This window comes from Macadamia integrifolia, unplaced genomic scaffold (assembly GCF_013358625.1).
Source record: "Macadamia integrifolia cultivar HAES 741 unplaced genomic scaffold, SCU_Mint_v3 scaffold1173, whole genome shotgun sequence".
In the NCBI taxonomy this organism is placed as follows: Eukaryota; Viridiplantae; Streptophyta; class Magnoliopsida; order Proteales; family Proteaceae; genus Macadamia; species Macadamia integrifolia.
This window is the reverse complement of record NW_024868108.1, coordinates 21,029-45,337: the sequence shown is the minus strand read 5'-3', so window position 1 is coordinate 45,337 and position 24,309 is coordinate 21,029. Positions and strand designations below refer to the sequence as shown.

Genomic DNA, 24,309 nt, shown 5'->3' with positions numbered 1-24,309 from the left:
CTATTAAATACACCAACACACTTAAAATCACATGCTATAACTCTTAACAAAGACCTTAAAAGCTCTAGAGTAGAAAAATTAAGCAGAAATGTGTAATCAATACTAGAGTTCAAGTTCACATTGTTCATTCAATCAAAAACTCCCCCTCACTCCCCAACTTAGATGACATTGTCCCCAATGGCATGTGAAATAATAACACATAATAAAGCAAGCGGAACAAAGCAAACCAAAGAAAAGGGAAGAGTAATACAACTTGATGGAGCAAAGTGTTACTACTGTCATCTCCACCAACAAGGCTATGCCTCACTACTAAACCTGAAAACCACAACTAAATAAAAACATGAAGTAAAATGGTGGGTTGCCTCCCACAAGCGCTAACTTTACCGTCTTCAGCTAGACAAACAGTGGAATTCAAAAGAAATCATAAACCAGATCAATCAAATCAATAGACTCAACGACCTGGCCATCAGTAATACCATCCACATAAGGTTTAAGGTGCTACCCATTAACCTAAAAAGTGTGCCCCGTCTTTGGATCTTGAATTGTAATAGCACCATGGGGCGACACTTTTGTGACCACAAAGCGGCCATCCCATCGAGAGCAAAGTTTACCAGGAAAGACAAGTAGCTTGGAATTGAAAAGCTAAACTTTCTGATTAACTTCAAAATACTTTCGAACAATATATTTATTATGAAAATCCTTTGTCCTAGCCTTATAAATATGTTGCATCTCATACGCATCATTGCGCATTTCTTCCAGCTCCAAGAGTTAAAGACAATGGTTGGAACCAGCTTTGACCATATCAAAATTAAATGTTTTAATGGCCCACAAAGCACGATGTTCTAACTCAACAGGTAAGTGACAAGCTTTCCCAAATACCAATCGGTAAGGGGATATGCTAATAGGAGTCTTATAAGCAATACGGTTGGCCCACAGTGCATTTAGTCTCACTAACCAATCTTTCTTATCAAGCTTAACTATTTTCTCAAGAATGCGCTTGATATCCCTATTAGACACGTCTACTTGACCACTAGTCTACATATGATAAGGCGTGGCAACCTTATGAGTAATAGAATACTTCCGCAATAGAGCCCCAAATTTCAGTGCTTGCAATTGGAGCCACCATCACTAATGATAGCATGTGGAAATCCAAAGCGACTGAAAATATGACTTTGTACAAACTTAACTATCACCTTGTGATCATTGGTTCTCATGGCCACTGCTCCCACCCATTTGGACACATAATCTACTGCAACCAAAATGTACTCAAAGTCGAAAGATGGAGGGAAAGGTCCCATGAAATCTATGCCCTACACATCAAAGATCTCAACAACAAGAATAGGATTAAGGGGCATCATGTTTCTATGAGACATATTTTTGACTTTCTGACACTAGACACAAATGCGACAAAACTCATGGGCATATCTAAAGATAGTAGGCCAAAATAAACCACTCTGTAAAACCTTGGCAGCAGTTTTCTTGTCACTAAAATGTCTTCCACATGCAAAAGTGTGACAAAAGGTAAGGATACTATGAAACTCACTCTTTAGGACACATCGACGAATAATCTGGTGAGGACAATACCTAAACAACTCCGTATCCTCCCAATAATAGAACTTCAGCTATGAGAAGAATCTATCTTTCTCTTACTTACTCCAACCATCAGGAAGCTTCCCAACAACCAGGTAGTTCACTATATGTGCAAACCAAAGAGAAGGTATATGAGAAATCGTAAGTAATTTCTCATCAAGAAATGAATCTCTAACTAACTCAGTGGTGGAGGTTGACTCAACTAAGATCCTAGACAGATGATCTGCTACCACATTATTGGAACCTTTCTTGTTCCGAATTTCTAAATCAAATTCTTGTAACAGAAGAATCCATCTAATCAACCTATGTTTGGTGTCTTTCTTAGCAAGTAAATGCCTAAGAGTAGCATGATTAGTATACACCACAACCTTGGATCCAAGGAGAAAGATCAGAATTTATCGAGAGCAAACACAATTGCTAGTAATTCTTTTTCAATCATAGTATAATTCAATTGAGCTTCTGAGAATGTCTTACTAGCATAATATATGACAACGGGTTTCTTGTCAACTCTCTATCCTAACACAACTCCAATAGCATAGTCTGATGCATCACATATAATATCAAATGGCAACGACCAATCCAAGGGTTGGATTATGGGTGCTGCAAACAATAAAGCTCTAATGGCATGGAAGGCTCAAAGACAGTCATCAACAAAGACAAAATGAGCATCCTTGGCAAGGAAATTGTACAAGGGTCTAGATATAGTACTGAAGTCCTTAATGAACTGCCTATAGAAACTTGCATGGCCTAAAAATGAACGGACCTGCCAAACAGAAGTGGGAGGTGGGAGGTGGGAGTTTGGCAATCAACTCAACCTTGGCCTTATCAACCTCTATCCCATGTTTGGACACAATGTGACCTAGAACGATAATGTCTTAAACCATAAAATGGTTCTAAACCCAACTTAGAATCAAATTTGTCTTTATACAATGTTTCAAAACTTTGGTCAGTTTTAAGAAACAATCATCAAAAGAAGACCCAAACACAAAGAAATCATCCATGAAAACCTCAAGAAAATCTCCCACCATGTCAGAAAAGATAGACACCATGCACCTCTGAAAGGTGGCGAGTGCATTACATAACCCAAAGGGCATCAGTCGGAAAGCGAATGTACCATAAGGGCACATGAAAGTGGTTTTCTTTTGGACTTCAGGACACACTGCGACCTGATTATAACCTTAATAGCCGTCTAAGAAATAGAAATAGCTTTGGCCTGCTAATTTCTCTAGGATCTGATCAATGAACGGCAAAGGAAAGTGATCCTTCTAGGTCACAGAATTCAATCTTCAATAATCAATGCATACCCGCAACCCATGTCACCCGGGTCATTCTAAATGATAGTAATGCCTGACTTCTTAGGCACAACTTGAGTGGGACTCACCCACTTTCTATCAAAGATGGGATAAATAATACCTACATCTAACAGTTTCACCACCTTTTTCTTGACAACTTCACGCATGTTAAGATTCAATCTCCTTTGCGCATAGTGGAAAGGTTTAGCTCCATCATTATAATAGATACAATACATACATATTGATGGACTAATACCTTTCAAATTAGCCATAGACCATCCAATGGTAGCCTTATGTTCATTGAGAACATCCAACCATTTGCTTTCTTGATCAAGAGTCAAATTGGAAGAATGATGATAGGGAGTGTCTCATTAGATCCCAAGAAAGTATATTTCAATGAACCTGACAATGGTTTAAGCTCTATAACTAGTGGAGACTCAATAGAACTCAATACTGGCTTCTCAGCCAAAAGGAGAAAGGGACTCAAATTTGATAGTTCAATGAGGATGATCGGAAAAGGTAGGAGCATCTAAAAGAGCATTGACCTCAGCCGTGTAAGAATCATCAAAATCATCACTTCCAAAGAAGGTCAAACACTGCTGCACTGAGTCATTTGCTAATATCACTGGGGTGTACTTTGCAACCACCTCATCTATCACATCAACGGAGAAATACTCGTCCTCACGTTGAGGCCCTAAAGAAGCATTGAAGATGTTCAATCGGAGCTTCTTATTGCCAAAGGAAATGTCCATTGCCCTTGATCTACAATTGATGCATGCATTGGCAGTGGCCAAGAATGGACGCCCTAAGATTATCGACTATGGTTTTCAATTAGTAGGTGCTTCCTTGTCAAGAGCAAGGAAATCCATAAGAAAATAAAGCTCATCAACCTTAATTAATACATCCTCAATACAGCCTCTAGGGACTTTGATTGAACGGTCAGCAAGTTGGAGAATAACCTCTGTAGGCTTCAATTCTCCAAACCTAAAATGATCACAAACTGAGCTAGGAAAAATATTCACACTCGCCCCTAGATCAAGGACATCATGCTCATGGGAAGGTTCCTAATGGTGCAAGATATGAGAGGTGCTCTTGGATCCTTAAGCTTAGGGGGAAGCTTATTCGACAGGATAGCACTCACTTGCTCAGTAAGATGGACAATCTTTGGAATATGGGTCTTCAGCTTACGCTTTTGAGTACATAAGTCTTTCAAGAACTTAGCATAAGCTGGAACTTGCTTTATGCATCTAGAAGGGGAAGGTTGATCTAGACTTGTTTGAACAATTCCATCATCTCTTCCATTCTTGAACCCTTCTTGCCAAATGCAGAAAAAGAAGGAGATTCTAAACAAGAGGGGAAAGGGCTTTGGGTATATAAACATTAGGGTTACTACCTCCCTCAACTTGTTTAATCTCATCATCCTTAGAAGCTTGTGGAGCTTCAGGACTGGGGTCTGGACTCATCTCTTTCTCAGAATCCTCTGCAAGGGAATTCTGTTCAGGTGTTCCCAATACTCTGCCATTCCTTACGGTCATGACTACTTGGGCTTGTTCATGGAACACTCGATTACTAGGCTGATGACTCTTAGGATTTCCTACCACTTGACTTGGTAGTTAACCTTCCTCTCTCCTATTGATGGCATCAGCTAACTGACCCAACTGAGTTTCTAACTTAGTGAGGGATTGAGTATGGGAGTGTAAGATCTGTGTATTTTGGTCCAACCCATTCAAGGCACGAATCACCTTTTCCTCTAATGATGAATTCATAGGCGATGGAGGAGGTGGTTGCTGCACATCTCTATAGGTAGTTTGTTGAATGGAAAAATTTTTGCCTATATATTGGATTTTGGAAACTATTGGGTTGTTTCCATCCAAAATTGGGGTGATTCCTCCAACCAAGGTTATAGGCCTGGGAATATGGGTCATTACTTGCTTTAGAGAAACTCTGGGCGGCCTATGCATGTTCTTGAAAGTATTCAGGGAATTGCAGAGCTTGAGGGAAATCACCCACATAATGTGTAGGATTGGCACAAAGAGCGCACACATCCTGATAAATGGGAGCTTAGATTGCCTAAAATTCTACCCCATGGATAATAAACAGTCAAGCTTTTCAGAAAGCATGTCCACTCGGGTGTTTATGGCCACAGATTGGCCTACCTCATAGAGGCCACCTCTCTTTTGGGATCCAGTGGTGGGGGCTTCAGTCCTAGAAGCTGACACATGATATACGGAATTTTCACTAAGAGTTTCAAATAGTTTTCATTCCTCATCCTCTCTTTTACGCATAAAAGTTCCTCCATAGGAAGCATCAACCATCTGTTTATGTCTATCTGTCAATCCATCATAGAAACATTGGACCAACTGCCACTTAGGCACAGCATGATGGGGACACTTTCTAATTAGATCCTTAAGTCTCTCCCAAGTCTCATGGAATTTCTCACCATCAACTTGTGAAAAACTAGTGACGACTCACCTGATTTGGTTAGTCCTACCTATGGGAAAGTACTACTTTAGGAACTGTTGCATTCGGGCCCAGGTCTCAATCACTATAGAAGAATCCAAAGAATTAAGCTATTGTTGGCTTTATTCTTAAGGGAAAATGGGAACAAGGTCAACCTAAGGGCATCTTCAAAAAAATTCTAGATTTTAACAGTGGAGCATATCTCCAAAAATTCATCCAGGTGCTTGTAAGGTTCCTCATTATTAAGTTAATAAAAAGATGGGAGCATCTGAATGATACTGGACCTGATCTCATATTGGGCAGCCTAAATAGCAAGAACCTTAATACAAGAGGTAGATGTATAAGTCAATGGGGTAAAATGTTCACTCAATAGGCATCTTACAGGTCCATTCTCCTCTGCCATTTTATTTTTTTGAATTAAACGCAAAGTTCTCTCAATTTCAAGGTCCAAATTGGTCAACTTCTCTCAAACTTCCTAGTTGTTTATGTTGACAATAATGACACCACAACACTGTATAGTTGTGCTCAGTAATCTCCTCCTTTGGAAATGTTGATAGAAGATGATATGTGGCATGATTGGAACACATTAAAAGCATTGTTGGAACTCCATTAAATTTTTCGAAGATTGGCTTGCCTAGGGAGAAGTGACCTAAGCTCACACAACCCCGATTTTTATGGAGAAGGGGTTTCAGTGTTGAGATGACTGCATTAATGTGGGAAGCATACTCGGAGTAACCATCTATGCATTGGGGGAGTAGTCAACAGTTGTATTACACCAGTGAGGTCATTTATAATTTCACCAAAAAAGAAAAAAGTGAGATAATTTATAATTAGCAAATCCCTATTTTGTTTGTAAATGATTCTAGGCAAAGTGTTTGATAAAATGCTTAAGTCATAGTTGTGTCTTATTTTGGGTGATTTGTATGTTGATGATCGTTGTAGTGAACAAATCAAAATAAATCATAACTAAACTATGAGATAGTGGTAAGAAAGGGTCAAACCCACAGAGAAGTAGAAGGCTAAGTCTACTAAAATTGAGGTGAACGCTGTTTTGAAAATCAATTTTGTAAAATTCAAGATTTAAATTAAAACTAAATAAACCAATTAACAAGAATAAGAATTAATGAGGAGAAGCTATCCCTAGGTCTCGAATTCGTTTTGGTATCATTACCAATTTCTGATTCATACTTCAGTTCACTGAAACTACAAGTTCCAATGCAACCATAAAATCACAATCTCTAGATACAATAAGCATAACCTATCCAGTCAAGTACTATATAGTCTATCACTTTCGCGTAGCACACTTAGTTTGATTAGTTAAAGACCATCATTAGTGTATACCAAAAATCAATATGAAATACCATTGTTTGAATAAAATAATTAAATCATAGAAAAAAATTTCCAAAGGGGTCTTTAACATCAAACAATCAAGTGTGAATTTAAACCAGAAATTAAATAATAATAAACCAAAACTTTATCTACACCTAAAGATAGATAGGGAACTTAGCTGCTCATGGTGCTAATGGATGAATGACAGCAATGATGATGATGGTGATGAAACCTCAGCGCAATGGCAGTGATCTCTGCAATACTATCCCTGAAAATCCCTCCCAAAGAAGGTGTAATCCAAGAAGAAAGGAGATCTATGAGAACCAAGAAAGTAAAATCAGCCAGCTCTCTCCTCTATGAAGGAGGAGTGATATGGCAGCCCTAATTCCTAGAGAATGGGTGTGTAAAAATGTCTCCTAAAGAGAAGGACCAAGAGGGATTTTATTGGGGGAGAGAGAGAGAGAGAGAGAGAGAGAGAGAGAGAGAGGGGTCTGTGTGATATGGTGTGGGAGAAAAAAAGGAGATAGAGATTCGGTGTGAGAGAGATCATGGGAGGAAATTGTATCAGATTAGGAAAGTGAGGGATAGTGATTGGCTAGATTAGGACAAAGGAGAGATGGAGAAAGAAACGTGGGAGAGATATGGCCTAAATTGGAACAAAAGAGAGGGAGAGAGCAAAGATAAGAACCGTGGGCTATAGGAGAAATTGTAGGTGGGACAGATTCGGTGGGTGAGAGGGATTAGGAAAGAGAGGGAGATAAAGGTAGAGATCGACTAAGATTAGGAGAAATTTCAGGAGATGGTCAGGAGTTTGGACAAGGAGAGAGAAAATGTTGAGATAAAGTTGGAAAAGGAGAGAAGGAGAGAAAGTAGGAAAGGAGAAGAGAACATGTGGAATAGGGAGAGAGGGAGAACCATGGGGTTTTCTCTCTCCCTAAATACCCCTTTCTTTTATTTTTTATTTTTTTTATATTCTCTTCTTCTCTTAAAAATTCCAACTCTGCCCTTGATCCTTTGCCCTTGCTTCTAGACTAAACCACATCCATCCTTTTAGCATCAAACCCATGCATATCTTTTGAAAACCCTGCAATCAAAGATTATCCCAATATGTGGTCAAATTACTCATGAAAATCAAATTAAATTTAATAATTGAATGGTAATTTCATGAATAATTACAACCCGATCAATTGATTCTATGTAATTATTGGTGCATGTAAATGGGGCATTATATAAGCCCATTTAAGTTTGTATTTTGGGGTGTTATATTGTGGTTAGACATCATCGAGTGGTTGTAGCTCCTTAAATCTTAGGAGAGTTTGAATAAGATGTTATAGCACCCTAATAGTTGTAGCTACGTAAATAATGATTGAAGCTCCTATCAGTTATAGTTGCTAAAATATTATTGAGTGTTGATCTTTACACAAGGCCCAGCTAGGGCATTGTTCCTTGGATGTCGGAAACTTGACAAACCACGTATATTGTGTATTGTGTATATATGTGGATATAAAAGTGTTGTGGATGGTTGTCAAAGTGGATGTACACAATTTAATGTATCTGGCCACTTGGTGGTTGTGAGGTGAATGTGCATACGATATGTATGCATTTATGAATGTATATTTGTAGTCAGTGCCGAAAATATTTTGTCAATATCGGTCAAATACAAACTAATTTGGTGGATAAGGCTCAATTTTGGGTATTAGTCATATTGAACATTGTATTGGAAAAAAATTAAAAATAAATGAGTAATATGCAAAAGATCTAACTTATTAAACACAACGAATAATTATGGATTACAGAAAAATGGAAAAAATAAAAATAAAATTAAAAAACCAGCATGGTTATGTTTGATTGGTGAGAAAAGAATAGAAAAACGTAAATTTTCTGTACAGTTTTCTTAGGTCATTGTATTTTCTATATTTGTGGATAATTTAATAGTGGGGGGAAGATTTTGCTCTTAAATTTTGCGGGAAGTGCTTTCTGTATGAAAGTGGACCCTGATCCTATCCAATCCAATACGATTTTTAAAACTATGGTCGGAACTAGGAAGTGACATAATGTACATGAGAGAGAGGCTTAGGGATCCTCTCTAGCGGCTATAGAGGCCAATAAGGATCCCAACCGTCGGATGTACCCTGGCCATGTCGGGGCCCATTTGATGGCTGGGACCCTCATTAGCCTCTCCAGCTGTTGGAGAGGAGCCAGATCCAAGAGTTGAGGAGAGATGTAAGTAAGAGAGAATAAATTATTTTCTTTTCTATTGCCAATCAAACACCAAGGATATATATATATATATATATATATTTTTTTTTTCTTTTCTCATCCATTTTACGCAACCCAACACATCCTAAGAGCATAAGATAGAAAGTAGTAGAGAAGTGTTTTATGAGAGTTCTACAAGTTTTTAGTTGTATCAGGTCCAATAAGCAAATTTGATTAGGGATCCGATATCGAGACCCAACTTTCATTCTCCCTTTATAACTGGGATCCATCCAACTCTATTCTTCTTTAGCACAACATAGTTCATCCTCCTCATAGTTCAGCTTCTTCAGTACTTCAATGTGTACCATGCTTCCAATGTTTTCATACTCTGTTGTTGATAGTCGGGACAAGGCGTCTGTCAAGGCATTCTCCGCATTAGGAACTTGTATGATTTTGAACCTAGCAAACTGGGTAGTTAGGCCTCTCACTTTCCTCAGATAGATCACCATCCTTTCCTCCCTTGCTTCATATTTCCATTCACTTGATTCACAATGAGCTTTGAGCCACTATGGACTAGTAACTCGATTGCCTACATTGCTCGGGTTACTCGAAGTCCTGTTATCATAGCTTTATATTTTGCCTTGTTGTTGGTGGCAACGAATGTGAAGCGCAGTGCATAATAGATTTTGAATCCTTTTGGACTGGTTAAATTCAAGCCTACCCCACTTCCCGTTCCGTTACTTGAGCCATCTATAGACAACATCCAAATCCAAGCGGCCAATGTGCTTTTCTCATTTTCTTCAATCTCCTTGTTCGTCATTATACACTCTACTATGAATTCTTCCAATGCTTGGCCCTTGATAGCCATCCTGGGCAGTAGTAATGTCATGCTAACTTAGTTCAATCGACTAACTAACGAGCCTTCTTGAGATGCTCGGCTTGTGCAATATGTAAGCACCGCAACCAGATGGGCTTGAAAATATGGTCTCACCTTCCTTACAATGATAACTAAGGTGAAGGCCAGCTTCTTTTCCGGCTTGGGTATCTCATTTCAAAATCTAGGTGAATATGGCTGACAAAGTAGATCGGGCATTGCTACTTCTCTTGCTCTTTCACCAGGGTGGTGCTAATAGCTACTGGTTAGACCACCAGATAGATGTGTAGCTCATCCCTCGACTTTGGCTGGACGAGGATCGATTGTGGCACTCGAGGTAGGCCTTTGATGCTTCAAAGGAATCCTGGAAATCCGCCATCTAGAGAAAATCCTTTGGGGACTGCAAATTCTTTAGCATCTTGAAGAAGGGTAGGCACTTTTCACTTGCTCAAGAAATAAAATGGTTAAGCGCTTAGACCTGGTCGATGGCATTTCTTTATAGCAATAGTTCCCCCATTCGGTTAGAAAGGTTTTCTTCTCTTCATCATCTTCCTTCATCTTTATGTAGTTATATCCAGAAAAAAGCGTCCATGAAAGTCAACATTCCATATCCTGTTGTGCATCTACCAGCTAATTGATCCTTGGCAAAGCATAGCAATATTTTTGGTAGGCTTTATTAGGTCAGTCTAGTCGATGCAAATATCTACATTCCAATGGATTTCAAGACCATAGTGACATTAGCGATCCAGGTAGGCAATTGAACTTCCCTAATCAGGTGTGAAGCATTAAGTTTTTCCACCTCTTCATTTATTATTTTTTACCGATCAGGAGCGAAGTTCCTCCTTTTCTACTTTGATCGGTTTTTTCTCTTGCTCAACATTGAGGGTGTGCTCTGCGATGGCTTTGGGATTTTTAGGCATGTCCTATGCTAACTAGGCAAAGACATCAGCATTGTTTTTGAGAAAACTGAGTTTTTCAAGTGACTATTGCTTACTCAGCAAGGCATCGAGCTGGACCGTGCGGTTCGGATCTTCTCCCACTGATTCCCCTAGTTACAGATGAGACTCATCTTAAGCATCTCCAATCTCTTTGCCACATGCCAGGTACGAATTGACACTCTTCTTTTCCTTGATGAAGTTGGCGTAGCACTCTCGCGAGTCCTTTCAGCTCGAGCAACATTCTCCAATCCCTTGTTTTATTGGGAATTTTACTTTGAAGTGCTTCGTGGAGGCTATTATCCCTAGATCGTTCAGCGTCGGTCGGCCCAAAATGGCATTATAATCCGACACCATCTTGGGACCATAAAGTTGACGAGAATTGTTACCAAGTGGGGACTTTCCTCAATGGTCACAGGCAGATCGATGCACCCTTTTGTATATGTTGTAGTTCCTGAGAACCAATATTAAGGGACCCCTAAATCGAGCTTCTTATACGCATTGTAGGACATCACATTGATGTAACAGACCATGTAGATTTGGTATTTGTAGAATCGGAAATTAGGGACTACTAGATGAACCACGATGGCGTTGTTGTGGGCCAGTTTAAGCCCTATAAATTTTCTTCAGAGAATGTGATCACTGGGTCTTTTCGAGTGACCTTGATTGGCTCATCTATAACACAAATGAAGCAAGTGTGTGCTTTAGCTTTCCTCACTGACTTGGACCCTGGCCCGCCTAGGATAGTATGTATGGTGGGGCCTATCAGTTGTTTAGCATACTCGGGTCATATGTCACTCGGAACTCTTCTTTTGCCTCGTTATCTCTCCATGAATAGCTCGGTCGATGACTTGAATCTCCCTATTCTTTTTTACTCAGTCAGTCCGCTTCTAGACTCTTAAAGTATTCCTTGAGATACCCTGCCTTTATCAACTCATCTAGTTCCTTCTTCAGTTCTTGGTAGTCATTGGTGTGGTGTTTGATGTCCTTGTGGAAGTGGCAATATCTCTTTTGATCACACTCCTTAGGTTTTAACAGTATGGGCCAAGGCCAACGAATAATTTTCTTGTCCTTGATGTCAAGGAGTACCTTTAATGGCACTCAATCTAGCTGAGTGAGCGAGGAGTTTTTGGGACTTGTAGCTCAAGTTCTCTTTGGATCCCGCTCATCTTCCTCGGGGTTCGTGGTCACCCTTTTCTTTTCCTTAGGCGGCTGAGCCATCTCTTTTTGTGCCGTCAGGTTCTTGTCCATCACTATGTACTAATTCTTGGATAACAACTTGATGAGTTCCTCATGACATACTCTATGGTAAAGTGCACTAAAGGTCGCCCCATCTTCTAGGTCCTGAGTTTCCACGATTGCCTCTATGAAGCATATGATATAATTATAGAGCGACTCATATTGGCGCTTCCTTATGCCGAACAGGTTATGTGAAGTCTTTTGTTGTTAAATGATACTTTGAAACCTGATGATGAAGGAGGTCTCCATCATCATAGTTGTGGATGGATCGGGGCTTTAAGGTCGAATACCACGTCAATGTCGCTACCTTGAGTGAGGCTGGGAAGGCTCAGCAAAGCAATATGTCTAAGTCATTTTGGATGGACATCACAAAGTTGTAGTGACAAAGTTTCTCTATAGGGTCAGTTGTCCTGTCATATAGGATGAAGGCCGATGTCTTGAACTTCTTTGGAAGTCAGCCTTCACTAGTTCAATTGAGAAATAAACATGTAGGGATAACCAGAACTCCAGTGGCCGATTTCTTCATGCCACTCAGTTTCTTGTCTAGCTCACGAATACGGTGCTCTAGACTCATCTCCCTACTGGAATGAATGACTATTGAGCGAGTTGGCTTAGTCTGAACGGGTCTAACTCCTCAGGATCCCTTGGGGGATTAGAGTGCCTTGCACCTAGTCTCTTCTCTTCTATGGTGTTCATGGCCAACTGCCTCTAGATTAGAGACTCCATTCCAGTGTAGTCGATCTGGGATTTGGTGAGGGTTGTGAAGTTGAGGGATTTCTTCTCATCCACGACATTGATGCTTAATTCCATGCTCCCAAAGGGGGGCAGGGGGACCTATGTTTCGAACGTCTTGCTCTTCTTCCTGGGATGATCCTCAATGGTAGATCTATGATACCTTATGTCAAAACGTAACTGCATGCCTTGGGTGCTAGGGCACATCAGTGCACTTAGGACAGTTGGGCTGCTTACTTGGCCAGTGAAGGTTTGCACAGTGGGCACGACTACTATCTATGTATTTGTGCCAAACAATGAGGAAAATAGGTCAGAGTGATGAATTGAAGGGCATACGCAAGTCGGACCTGAGGGCCCATGGTTGGGACTGCTTGGTGGGCATAATTGAGGCAACTGGTAGGTCACCTGCTTGACTACCAGCCAACTGATGCCACCTTCCGGTGGCGCTGTCTGCAGCCAAACTGCATTAATGCTCTATGGGTCCCACAACCTTGTGGGCATACCTCGGCATCTGATAGAGCATCAAATCCTGATCATGTGGCACCCACATGCAAAAGGTTAGGTGGGCCCACATGCCAGTATTGAGGATTAATGCAATTTCAGGATTTTGGACCTTGCAGCCAAATAGACCTTAGTGGGAGAATAATAACCATTATAAATACCAATTCATACTCCCATTTTTCCATTTCAACCTCCCATTTACTGAAATCATTGGGGAGAGGAGAGGAAAAGAGAAAGGAGAAGAAGGAAAGGAAGAAAAGAAGAAGAAGGAGAAGGAGAATAAGATTGGTTCTTGGAGCTGCTTGGACTGAATGGAGGCTGCATGTTGCTTCCTACTGCTATACTCCCGGTACTGCTGATGTTCTCTTATTATAGCTGATGCTGCTGTCTTCCTACTTTAGCAAGCAAACTGAGGAGTGTAGTAGTTGCTGTCCATATTCTGCTGTTAGGAACTGCTGTCCAAGTTGAATTCCTGCTGCAAGTGCTTTCCCTGCTGTTGTACATGCCTAGGAAGGTAAGGATTTTGTCCCTAAATTGTTGTACAGTAGGTTACAATCATGTGAATTGAAGGTTCAGTCCATTTCCCAAGCATGCAGCCACCCAAAACTGGGAACCTTGGACTGCATGCATGGGATTTGTGTAAATTTCTGTTGTAGAGAATATGTAGGTATAAACTACATTCTGCTCATGTATTTTGGGGGTAGAATATGGGATTTTGGTTGTCTCTATAGTCATCTACTATTGGTTGTATCCAAAGGATTTCACTTATCTGAGTTGGAAACCCAACTACAGAGATATGAGGTTGTTGTCCATGTAATTTGGATAGTACCTAAGCTTGCAATTGTCTCTGTAGTTATCCAAAAATCGGGTTCAGATCTTGCATGCATGAGATTTCCATCCTAGAGCTGAATTGGCTATAATAAGTTGCTGCATTTTTAGAATGGGTGTTGCGTGTATGATGTACATGTAACTAGGGGTGTTTATAGATATGTACATCATCCTTGAGGTGACCCACAAGTTGGGTTTGAGCTTTACATGTATGGGAATACCATCCCAGAGTTGAGACCATAATCCCAGAGAAGAAATTGTTGTGTAGAGTGCGTTCAAAGACCCAAACCCATCTCAGACCCATCTCTAGGAGCCCTAATAATTAGGGAAATTACCATGCATGATAGAAATTTGGTAATTGGTTCTGGAAATTGCAAATTTATCCAGCTAAATTAAGGTTTTATTTATAAAATTAATCTTTGCTGAATTTTGCAAGTGAAAGTTGGAATTTTCTTAAGATTTTCTTAATTCTTGTAATTCTTCCTCAATTGAGTTCAATTTTCTTAATTCTTGTAATTCTTCCTCAATTGAGTTTAATGGGAGCTGGAGCATGATCAATACATGTTTCCCAACATGGTTCAGCTCCATATCAATGTGTAAAAATTGGGGAAAACCCAGGCTTGCAGCCTAGCAACCTCTAGTTGCTGAATTTTGGCTGAGAGTTGGGTAAACTCCTCAATTCCCTCTCTTTTCTATGCAATCCCTCCAAATTGGACTTCATTGGAGCTGGAGTATGGTCCAGCCATATGTCCTAGGGCTATCTAGCTCCAATTGAGGGACTGATGTTGTTGGGAAACTCAAACCATAGGCTGTACATGTACATACAGCTGAATTCTTAATTGTACAACTTGTATGTGAATTAGACTGATTTGCATGCTAAATTAAGGGAGGGAAATGGATCTTAATTAGACCCCCTATGGGATGAGTTAGACTCCTCATATATGGGTGAGGACATTTGCCAAAGGATAAACCCTCAGTGTAGAAGATGAGGCCCCAACAGTGTATGGTTCAGAAGTTGGGAAAGATTCTGGAGAAAATGACTCATTGGTGGGGGCCTTGCGACCGGCTGGTTGCTCTGCAAACCACCTTCCAATGGATTGTCTATAGGTCATTTTAGCGTATTTTTTTTTCCTTTTTTTCTATTGATGCCCACCCCCTAGTGGGTCATGTCACACATCATTAAACCATGTTTGGCCCTATAGGGTGGTTCAATATGGGCATCACCGAGGCTTGGAAAGTAGGATCTGTGTACGAGGTAAGGGCCTGTTTATGGGCGAATGCAGGTCAATATAGGTTCATTGGCCACTGCCTCGCTATGTGGTTTGTATTGAGTCTCAATGGGGGGAATCCAACTGGGGCTTGATTCAAGGTTTAGTTGGGGGTTGTTAATAGGAAGTATAGGTCTTAAACTAATAATTGTGTACTGACAATGCAACCTAATTTACCCAGCGAGGATACGTGGTGACGGGAATTTAGTGGTAACTATCAGATTTTGGGTTTTGAGGTGAATGAGTGTTAATCTTAGTTTATGGAGTGTTTTATTATTCTTTTATATTTTTGCATGGAACATTTGTTATGATTGATTGATATATCTTGCTATTATTGCTGTCATTATTTGAATCTGATATTTGTGAGACCGTGGATTTGGATATTGTGGACTGTGGTGGTAAGAAAGGCGAGACGGAACACGGTGAGGCCGAAGGGGGAATTCTGGCACCATATGCCCAATGTGTGTATGTATGATGTGTGATGTATGGTGACTGTATATTCATGAAAATTGCATCTGGTTAGGATAACAACCCAGGTGCTACACCTCTTGCCAGTAAAGGTGAGGTACTGGCTAATCCCATGGGATGGTATATTTGTTAAGAATACCACATTCGCAGTATGACGTACGATACTCAAAGGCAGATGCAGAACGGGTGACCGATGTGTTTTTCAGGACCATGGCTGTAGGGGTTTATGGGGTGACAGATCAGTTTTCAGGACCTATAGGCTCCTGACTAGTAACTAGGGTGTACCACTGGGTGACCGATGGGTTTTTTGTGACCAGGGATACCACCTATGTTGTAGTAGCACTAAGACCCTATCTTGGACTTAGTAATTGTTAGCTACGTATTGTGTGCTAAAATTGGATTATGTAGCATCATATAATTTACTTGAGCATGCATTACATCATTTGTTTGTGTGTGCTTGACCGCATACCCCTCACTGGGCTTGTGAAGCTCACCCCATGTGGATTCTTTTTTTTATATGGTGGAACCAGTGCTGAGGTAGGATATGGTTTTCAGCGGAGATTGTGAGGCTTGTCTCTACGAGGCACATGGATGTTGATGGATGTCACTTCACTTTTCCCTTTGATGTAAATATTTATGGGTTATGTGAGATGTAATTATTATACCTGTGTGTTGTTATTAAATGGGAGTTGTATGCTTGTAATTTATCATTTTAGTAAATCACCAGTAGTATTTGTATGATTTTATTAGCGTACTCTGATTTGTAGTTGTGATCTTGGTGGCATTTGTAAAATTAAGTTACTGCATATGTGATCCTGGAGGGTTAGGTTAACTAGATGAGGGTATCCAATGTTACATAACTTAGCCTACCGGAGGCGAGGTGTGACAAGATCAACCCTTCCAGTGTTTTCTCCTAACTGAACCATACGGGGCCCATACTTTTATTACTCAGTTCCCCCTTGTCTCGCCTTACGAGTGTCTGCTAACAATTCCTCATGGTTTAGAGGGTTGAGGTTTCTGTTGATGGCATCCGTTGGGGGTCCCATGCAGCTTCCCTCATCTTCTCAATAATCGACGTGTGTAGGGTTTGGAAGGTACATATTCACAGAACCTTTCCGACATACGTTGTTACGGTTGATTGCTGGCCTTGGATGCTTCCCACTGGCCGATGCTACAATATGTGGTCTTCCTTTGGGCATGGCTGACCTGAACTGAAGAAGAAATCTTTGGAACATGTCGTTGGTTTAGAAAAATTGGAATTATAGGTCATTTATGTATGCATTGGTAGCTAGTGCCTTAGAGTTTGACAGAGTAATTGGTGGCAGTGGAGGCAGGGTCTCTCCCATCCATGGAACTTGACCATTCGCCTATGGGTGGTTTTTGCCTTGCTCTGACTGAGATGAGCCTACATTAGGTATTGGTAGAGGAGGTCCTCCACAATGAGTGCCCATCCTGCTTGATCTCCCTAGCTGCCTTGGCCGACATGAGGGAGATATGGAATATCCACTATGCAGAATCATTGGTTGTGGTGGTGGCTTGATTAGTATGTGTTTCCCACGGATAACGTCAATCTATTGTGTTAAGGAATCATCTAGGCTTCTCTTTGAACCTGCACAGAGGAACAAACATAAGAGATTGAATTTCGGGATGATCTAGTGGGGGACTCTCTGTGCCTTAGTCAGATCTCTCTGCAAACAAAAATTCCATTAAGAATAAAAAAGTGTTGATCCCTCGAAGGGAGGCTTACCTATATATTTAGAGTTGAGGAATTAAGGCAATAGAGAGAGAGTCCTAATTTTTCATGATTTATAGTCCTTGTGGGAGTCTATACATAGCAAGAATTGTATTAGGAGAGTGAATTAGGAAAATGTCCCAGTTATGGAAGCTCCAAGTACCCTGCATATCCCGGGGGACATCCTTCCTCTTAGGAAGGATTTGGAGTCCTTTTGAGTATCCTCTCTCAATTAGGATGGGACCAATCCTAGCCTGGAGGTTATGCATTGGGCTAGGAATGTAAGGGGCGTATTCCATTAAGGAATCCCGTAGTCATCAAGTGCCGAGCGGCCTAGATCCCGTGGCTCAATTGCTTACCTACTTATCAGAACGACCGAGATCCAACAACTCGGTTGTTGACCCACACATCTCGAGTGCCCGATTGTGTGTTACTTGTTGCTACGCTTAAGGTGCAGCTTTAGGCTAACCATTCTATTGTAATTCTGATATTACCCCGAGCTACTAGTTGTAGTTTAGATATGTACCTACATGCGCCGCTCTTCTTATGCTGGTGCAGACTAGTCGCTCGGTAATTGGTCCAATCACGAATATTTTTCAGTTGAACTATATCTGACCTAGATAACAGTTTTTGAGCAGAAATATAGCTCGACCAGTAGGCCGGCTGTCTGGGCTCGAACTAAGGCCATATGTGGTTGCTTAAGCTGTCCTCCTTGGTCCAGATGGTGTGCTCCCAATGGTAAGCATATTTTTCCATAACATGTTGGTAGTTTGTCATGGAGCTAAAGTTGTTGAAGTAGATATCATCTCTATTATTTTATCTGATTTCTATTTTGTTCAATGCATATATTCTCTTTTATTTTATTCTTTTACTTTTTCAGATTCTTAAGGAACAATTCATGGTGTGTCTGGCACATTCATACAACAACATAAAGCATCAACAGAATAGTTTTTCGATCATTGCCCAAAACTATTAGTGGCAAGATATTGGAACCAATGGTAGCTTGGCTGTTTCACCCACCTACTGCCCCTTCTCAATGTGGCTTAAAAACGCTCTTTAAATGTCCTTTTCGAGCATACAAAATATTAGATTTTCTCTTTGGCCCCTACCCCATAACCCTAGGATTGAGGGTTTTGTTTCCTCCTCGGTTGAGTTTTGGGCAGAAGCCCTATCTTGTAGCCCCATAGAAAACCCTTCACTGGGTCTGTAGAAAAAAAATGTACGCTATGTCAAATTATACAATGATAGTGGATGTTAGAAGAAGTAACATGAATACAAGCTATAAGTTAGTAGAAGTTAGATATTAGTGGGGTGTTGGATTTATACGTAATGGTGGATTTCTATTTAATTGATAAAAGTTCCCTATTTAATTGGACTATTATTTGACTAAGTCACGAGAGACATTGCACAACCTCTCTCTAACTTGGACTCTACATCCTATCTATTAGATGGTTGTGGTAGAGTGAGATACTCCACCTCTTTGACCACTCTAGCTATTATGCGAGGCTAGAGAGTAGTTATATATATTGGGTGATTAAAAGGGTTCTCTCTCCACCTTGACATGCACAATCATTCCCCATTTATTTGTAAGCATTCAGATAAGGAAAGGAGAGAGAAATCCATCTCCAGTAAAGTTACGAGTAGCTTGTTCAATCAAGAATTGAAAGACATCCATGGCTATGCCATGCTCCGTCGGAATCCATGGCTCTTCGGTGAACAGTATGTAATCTATTCCTATATAATTTTAGGACTTGATACGTAGTTTATTGGCAAGATCATGTACTTTAGGAATACATTAATTCCTTAATGGGGTTGTTTAGTTTTTTTTCATTAATTTCCATTGTGGAGTCATGGGATAGTGGGAGTGGTTATTTAGTGACAGTGCAAGGTTTAGGAAAGTTGTAATGTAAATGGGGTGATGATTTAATGGGACTTAGAACAGTCTAAGTCTAGAATAGGAACTAAATGTTCCTTGTAATGAGAAATAAAATTTTCGTTCCTGGAAATAAATGGCGTGATGATTTCAAGTAAGTAATAAGGTCTTGTTTTATAATTCAAGATTGCATCTATTCCCTGGTAAGTTGAGATCCCATTGGGATAGTACTTACATTGTACATAGCTTTTTCTCACATGGTGTTGTGGAGATTTTGAATCCAAGAAATGGTGAGATTTTCAAGAACAATGGTCAATGCCTTAAGCCCTTTATTAAATTGCCTTCTGCAAATATGAAAGAATTAATAGAGCTCCATGAGCCTCTTTACTCTGATGTTTGATCATATCTGGTGAGTCCCTATTCCTTTGTCCTTGTTTTTACGTTCTTTCATGCATTGCGGACACTGTACAATTCGAGTATAGGAGGAGATAGTTTCTTGGGTTGAATTGTGTTGGAATCCTAACTTAAGCTTAGGTGAGTTTATAGTCATCTTGGAATTTTTAGAATGTTTTGATTTTCTTTTATTTTCGATTGGGAGAGATGAATTTGGTAACCTGTACATTGAAGCAATAAAGTTCTTGTTTCAAAGAAAGCAATTTGAAAACATGCTAAGGTAGGGTAAAATCCGAATGTGAAATTTTTTGAAAAAAGACATAGAATTGTGATATTGAGTATAGTCTAGTTTACTTGAGTCTTAGCAGGGAGTTAAGATCGGAACCAGGTATTTTTGCATGCAAAGTTAAATGAAAATTAACATGAAAAGCTCATTGGTTGTACAACAAGGTACTACACCTCAAGAAGCGGAGGTATTTTGATTGGAACTCCTTTGAAAAAAAAAAAGATGTTTGAACTCTTGTATTGATTTATATTCATAGATATATGCATGAAAAATGAAATTACTAAAGCTATATAGTAATTTGGGTGTTTGGTGCAAGCCCTGCATGTCATTCAAACCAACTGTAGTAAAGGTATAAATAAGTTCAATACTTAATAAAATATAAGAAAAAAAATGGCCATACCTTTGCCTATTTTCTTGTCTGCCTCTGCACTAAGGTCTTTTATACCCTGGTTTGATGAAAAGGTGAAATTTTAAGGAACCCTGTAATTGGGAGGTGTGATAGTTCCATGAATTGAAGGGAGATAGTAAAATTCAAGTATAGGGGCCCTTAGGAATCTCAATCTCAAAGTTTTTATTATTACACCTGTGCCCTAAGCTAGTCTAACTTGAACTGTTGTGATAGGTCTCGGACCGAAGATCTAAAGTACAGTCAGGTTTTGGCTCGCGGTTGCCCATTGGCAAAGGGGAAGAGATAATAAATTTCAAGCATTGCTTGCCAATCCAATTGGAGGGATTCGTACCTTTCAATTCCAGACGGTAAATGACTCAACACCTCACACTTGAATGCCAGCATGCATCAAAATAGCCAGAAGACCATAAGCACGGCCAAGGGCAACTACCCGTGTGTGACCAATTGGAGGACAGCAAGTAGTCAAGATAGTAAGCTGTCTTGACCACCGGAAATAAGCCATCGGAAATAGCCTGGGCCTAAATCCGATGACTATTTTTGGTGACCAAACAGGCTGCTATTAAGGTTTCGATGCCTGTGGGTCCCACCACTCACATCATAGACATTCCTGGATGATCCCAAATCATCCCCCGCACTTTCCTCATGACATGAGAAATTTACGGACTTATGTAATAAGGTCCTCGTGCCCCAAAAATCGGATTAACTCAATCGGACCAAATAGGGTTCAACCAACTAGGCCCTAAGGCCCAAGTTAGAAATGAGGATTTCATTTCCTCATTTCTCATTGTGTGCAAATGTGGGAGAGGAAAAGGAGAGAAGGACTTACCTTGGTCCCGGCTGCCGCATTGTTGCCGAAAATCCCTGCCGGAGGTAAGTACAACCTCCCATACATACAACTCTCTCTCTTCATTTTGACCTAGGTCAAGCTAGGTTTGGGTGGAATCTTAGTGTACAAACCATGTTGAGCTCGGGGAATGCGTGTTCCACCTCCCTGATGTCATTGTCGAGCTCAAATCGATTCCAATGAGCTCCGACAACAAGAATGACCAAATGACCACCTAGGGTTTCGATCGTTCGATCGACGTATCTCCTAAACGGCTCAGTGGAATCAGGATTTTATTAGCTTCAAATGATACTAAGAACATCCCCTACAAACTCCATGAAACAAATCCTGTTGATCAGTCCCGAGCTGAAAAACCCTAATTTATGTGGACAGTTGTTATACTATCATCGGAAGCAAGCCATCGGAAACACTGGGCTTGCTTCTGGTGGACTAGTTTCAGTGAACATCTGAGCCTTAAGAGCTCTCTGCCAGTTCCACTAGAAACAAGATTGATATTTTCGATGGAAATTCCCTATTTCCAGTGGGTGTTTCCAGTGACATTACTGTCACTAGGGGACTTTGTTTGCATCCTTTGGGGTTGACCCATGTGGGTCCCTCCCAATGTTCCCGACACGTATTGATGTATGGTTACCTTTGTGTCTAGGACAGTGACGCGCATGAGCCCCGAGGTCGAAGTTGAGTTGATTAATCGGTGGCTAGACTTGAACCCTAACACACACGAACGTAAACAAGGTGAGGGATGGTTGCTTTTTTTTTTTGGGATTATTTTATTATTATAGCACTGCTCACATGTGTAGTATTTTACATGATTATTAATTGCTCAAATGATGATGGTATGCTATCACATATTACATTTTTATTGAATTGATATGAGCTATTATGGAGATGTATGGCAGGATCCGGTGTGGTCGAGGTGGTACCTGTACCGTGATCGTCGTGTGTTTGTTGTATGTATGAGATAGAATCTGTCGTGCCCGAGGTGGTACCGATGCCGTGATTGCTGTATGCTTGTTGTATTCATGCATTGATTATGTGCATTAGTTAGTTGTAGATGCGGATTACATCTTATGGCCGATGTGTTACCGGTATCGAGTGTTTCAGGACTACATTTGAAAATGGATACACTTTGTGGCCAACGATTGGTATCGATGTTGCGTAGTCCATACTCAACTGTTATATGTATGTTAGATTAGGTAAAAGGTCGAGGGTTATACTTTGTGGCCGATGTGTTACCGGTGTCATGTACCTGGGACTGTATTTAGAGATGGATTACACTTTGTAGGCGATGTGTTACGGTACCATGTAATTTATACTAACTGTATCATTATGAAGGCATGTAGCATATATGTTGTTAAGTAACACTCCCTATGTTACGAACCCTTGCCAATAGGGGTTAAGGTGTTGGATAACCCATTGTGGTATGTTCGATATGCCTTTTTGAAATGCTATACCCGCGGTACGATGTGATTGTTGCCGGAGGTGGGAACTTGTCAGGCATGGCCGATGATTGGTACTGGTGTCGTGACAGCCAGGAGGGGATTATCAGGAGTTTGCTGGGTGACCTATGGACACATACGGGGACCGACAGGCTTCTATTCATAACTAGGGTTTGTATCCCTACGTAGTCGATGGCGGTTTTGAGATGAGGGATACAACTTAATGTGTCGTAGTAGCATTTACCAGACTTAATTGTATTGTTAGGTGGATAATAAAATAAATGACTGCATCATGAGCATCATGGACTATATGTTTAATTTATGTTATCATGCATTTATAAATTATTACTATAATTGTTTTGCTTGGATGTGCTTGAATCCCACCCCTCACTAAGCTAGTTGGAAAGCTCACCCCACGTATATACCCCTTTTTAGATGATGATACAGGTATTGTGGTGCCAATGGCGTGTGACCCAGTGTCTTTTGGGTCAGAGTATGGTGTAAGTGACTGGTGGATGCCAGAAGCGGAGGAGCACGATCAGGACTGTGCTTACGACCACTGTGTTTATGCCACAATGTGAGATTGTACATCATATTTTTGATACTTTTGATATAGACTATGGATTATATATTTTGGGATTTATATTTATGAGCCTTGAATAGTTGTAGCAGAATAACTTGGTTATGGATATTATATTATCATTAGATATTTTTCATTTTTATTGATGATTCCATTATTATACTCTGATTCCGCTGCTTTTGGTTGGTTTGTGATGTGAGATTGTGAAATGTTAAGGTACTGCAATCAGAAATCCTGATAGTTTTGTAAGACAGGCACATGTGTTACTCACACCACCTGTATTCCTAATGGTAAGTTGGGTCTGCTGGAAGTGGGGTGTGATAGCTTGGTATCAGAGTGTGATGCTCTGCCTTAACTCACAGTCTCAACCAAACCATGACTTGGGGAAATTAGGATTTAAATAAAAATATTAAAGACAACAATAATAGAATTACACAACTAGGAGACAAGTATAGGTGTTAAATTCATTTCATTAAATAAAGAACTTGATTATATAGCTTACACCTTTTTCATAAAAAAAAAAAAAATACTGAAAGCTGGAAATCCTAACTAGCCTGAGTCTAGGAAACTCAAATAACTGAAGCAAATGATAGAAAAGAAAATTCAACTAAAGTCTAGAACATGAAATCTCAAGAGAAAGCATAAATTGAAAGGAAATCCTAAAACTACAGTGGCAACATGCCACTACTACTGCTGATCCTGTTGCTGCTGGTGCTGTCCTTGGCCTTGAGCCTGGTTCGGACCATATGTTCCTGGAGGTGGCATCAGTATGGCGAGGTGGAAAACCATCGCCTGCATTTGTGCCTTTAGGGAGGCCACCCTATTGTCCATAAGACAATAATTCCTATCCATGCTCTCGAGGCGGTTTTCCATACTCATCAACAGTGCTGTATAGTGTCCAGGAAGGCCATCACATCATTGAGACCATAAGGCCTCGCACCCCTTATGCCCTGGGAAGTGGAAACTACTCTGGAACCCATGGCTTGTGGATTAGGTGGTGGGACACCACCAACCCCAGCAGCTCCTCTCCCTACACCACCA

At 40.4% G+C, this 24,309-nt stretch overlaps 1 non-coding gene and 1 pseudogene across 1 annotated transcript; one reads left to right on the top strand and one right to left on the bottom strand.

The window, feature by feature from the left end:
* Window positions 1–468: 468 nt before the first annotated feature.
* On the bottom strand, window positions 469–3,634 carry LOC122062986 (annotated as a pseudogene).
* Window positions 3,635–5,255: 1,621 nt separating this feature from the next.
* On the top strand, window positions 5,256–5,361 carry LOC122062991. The gene has a single exon (XR_006135177.1). It is a non-coding gene; the product is annotated as a small nucleolar RNA R71 (small nucleolar RNA).
* Window positions 5,362–24,309: the final 18,948 nt, after the last annotated feature.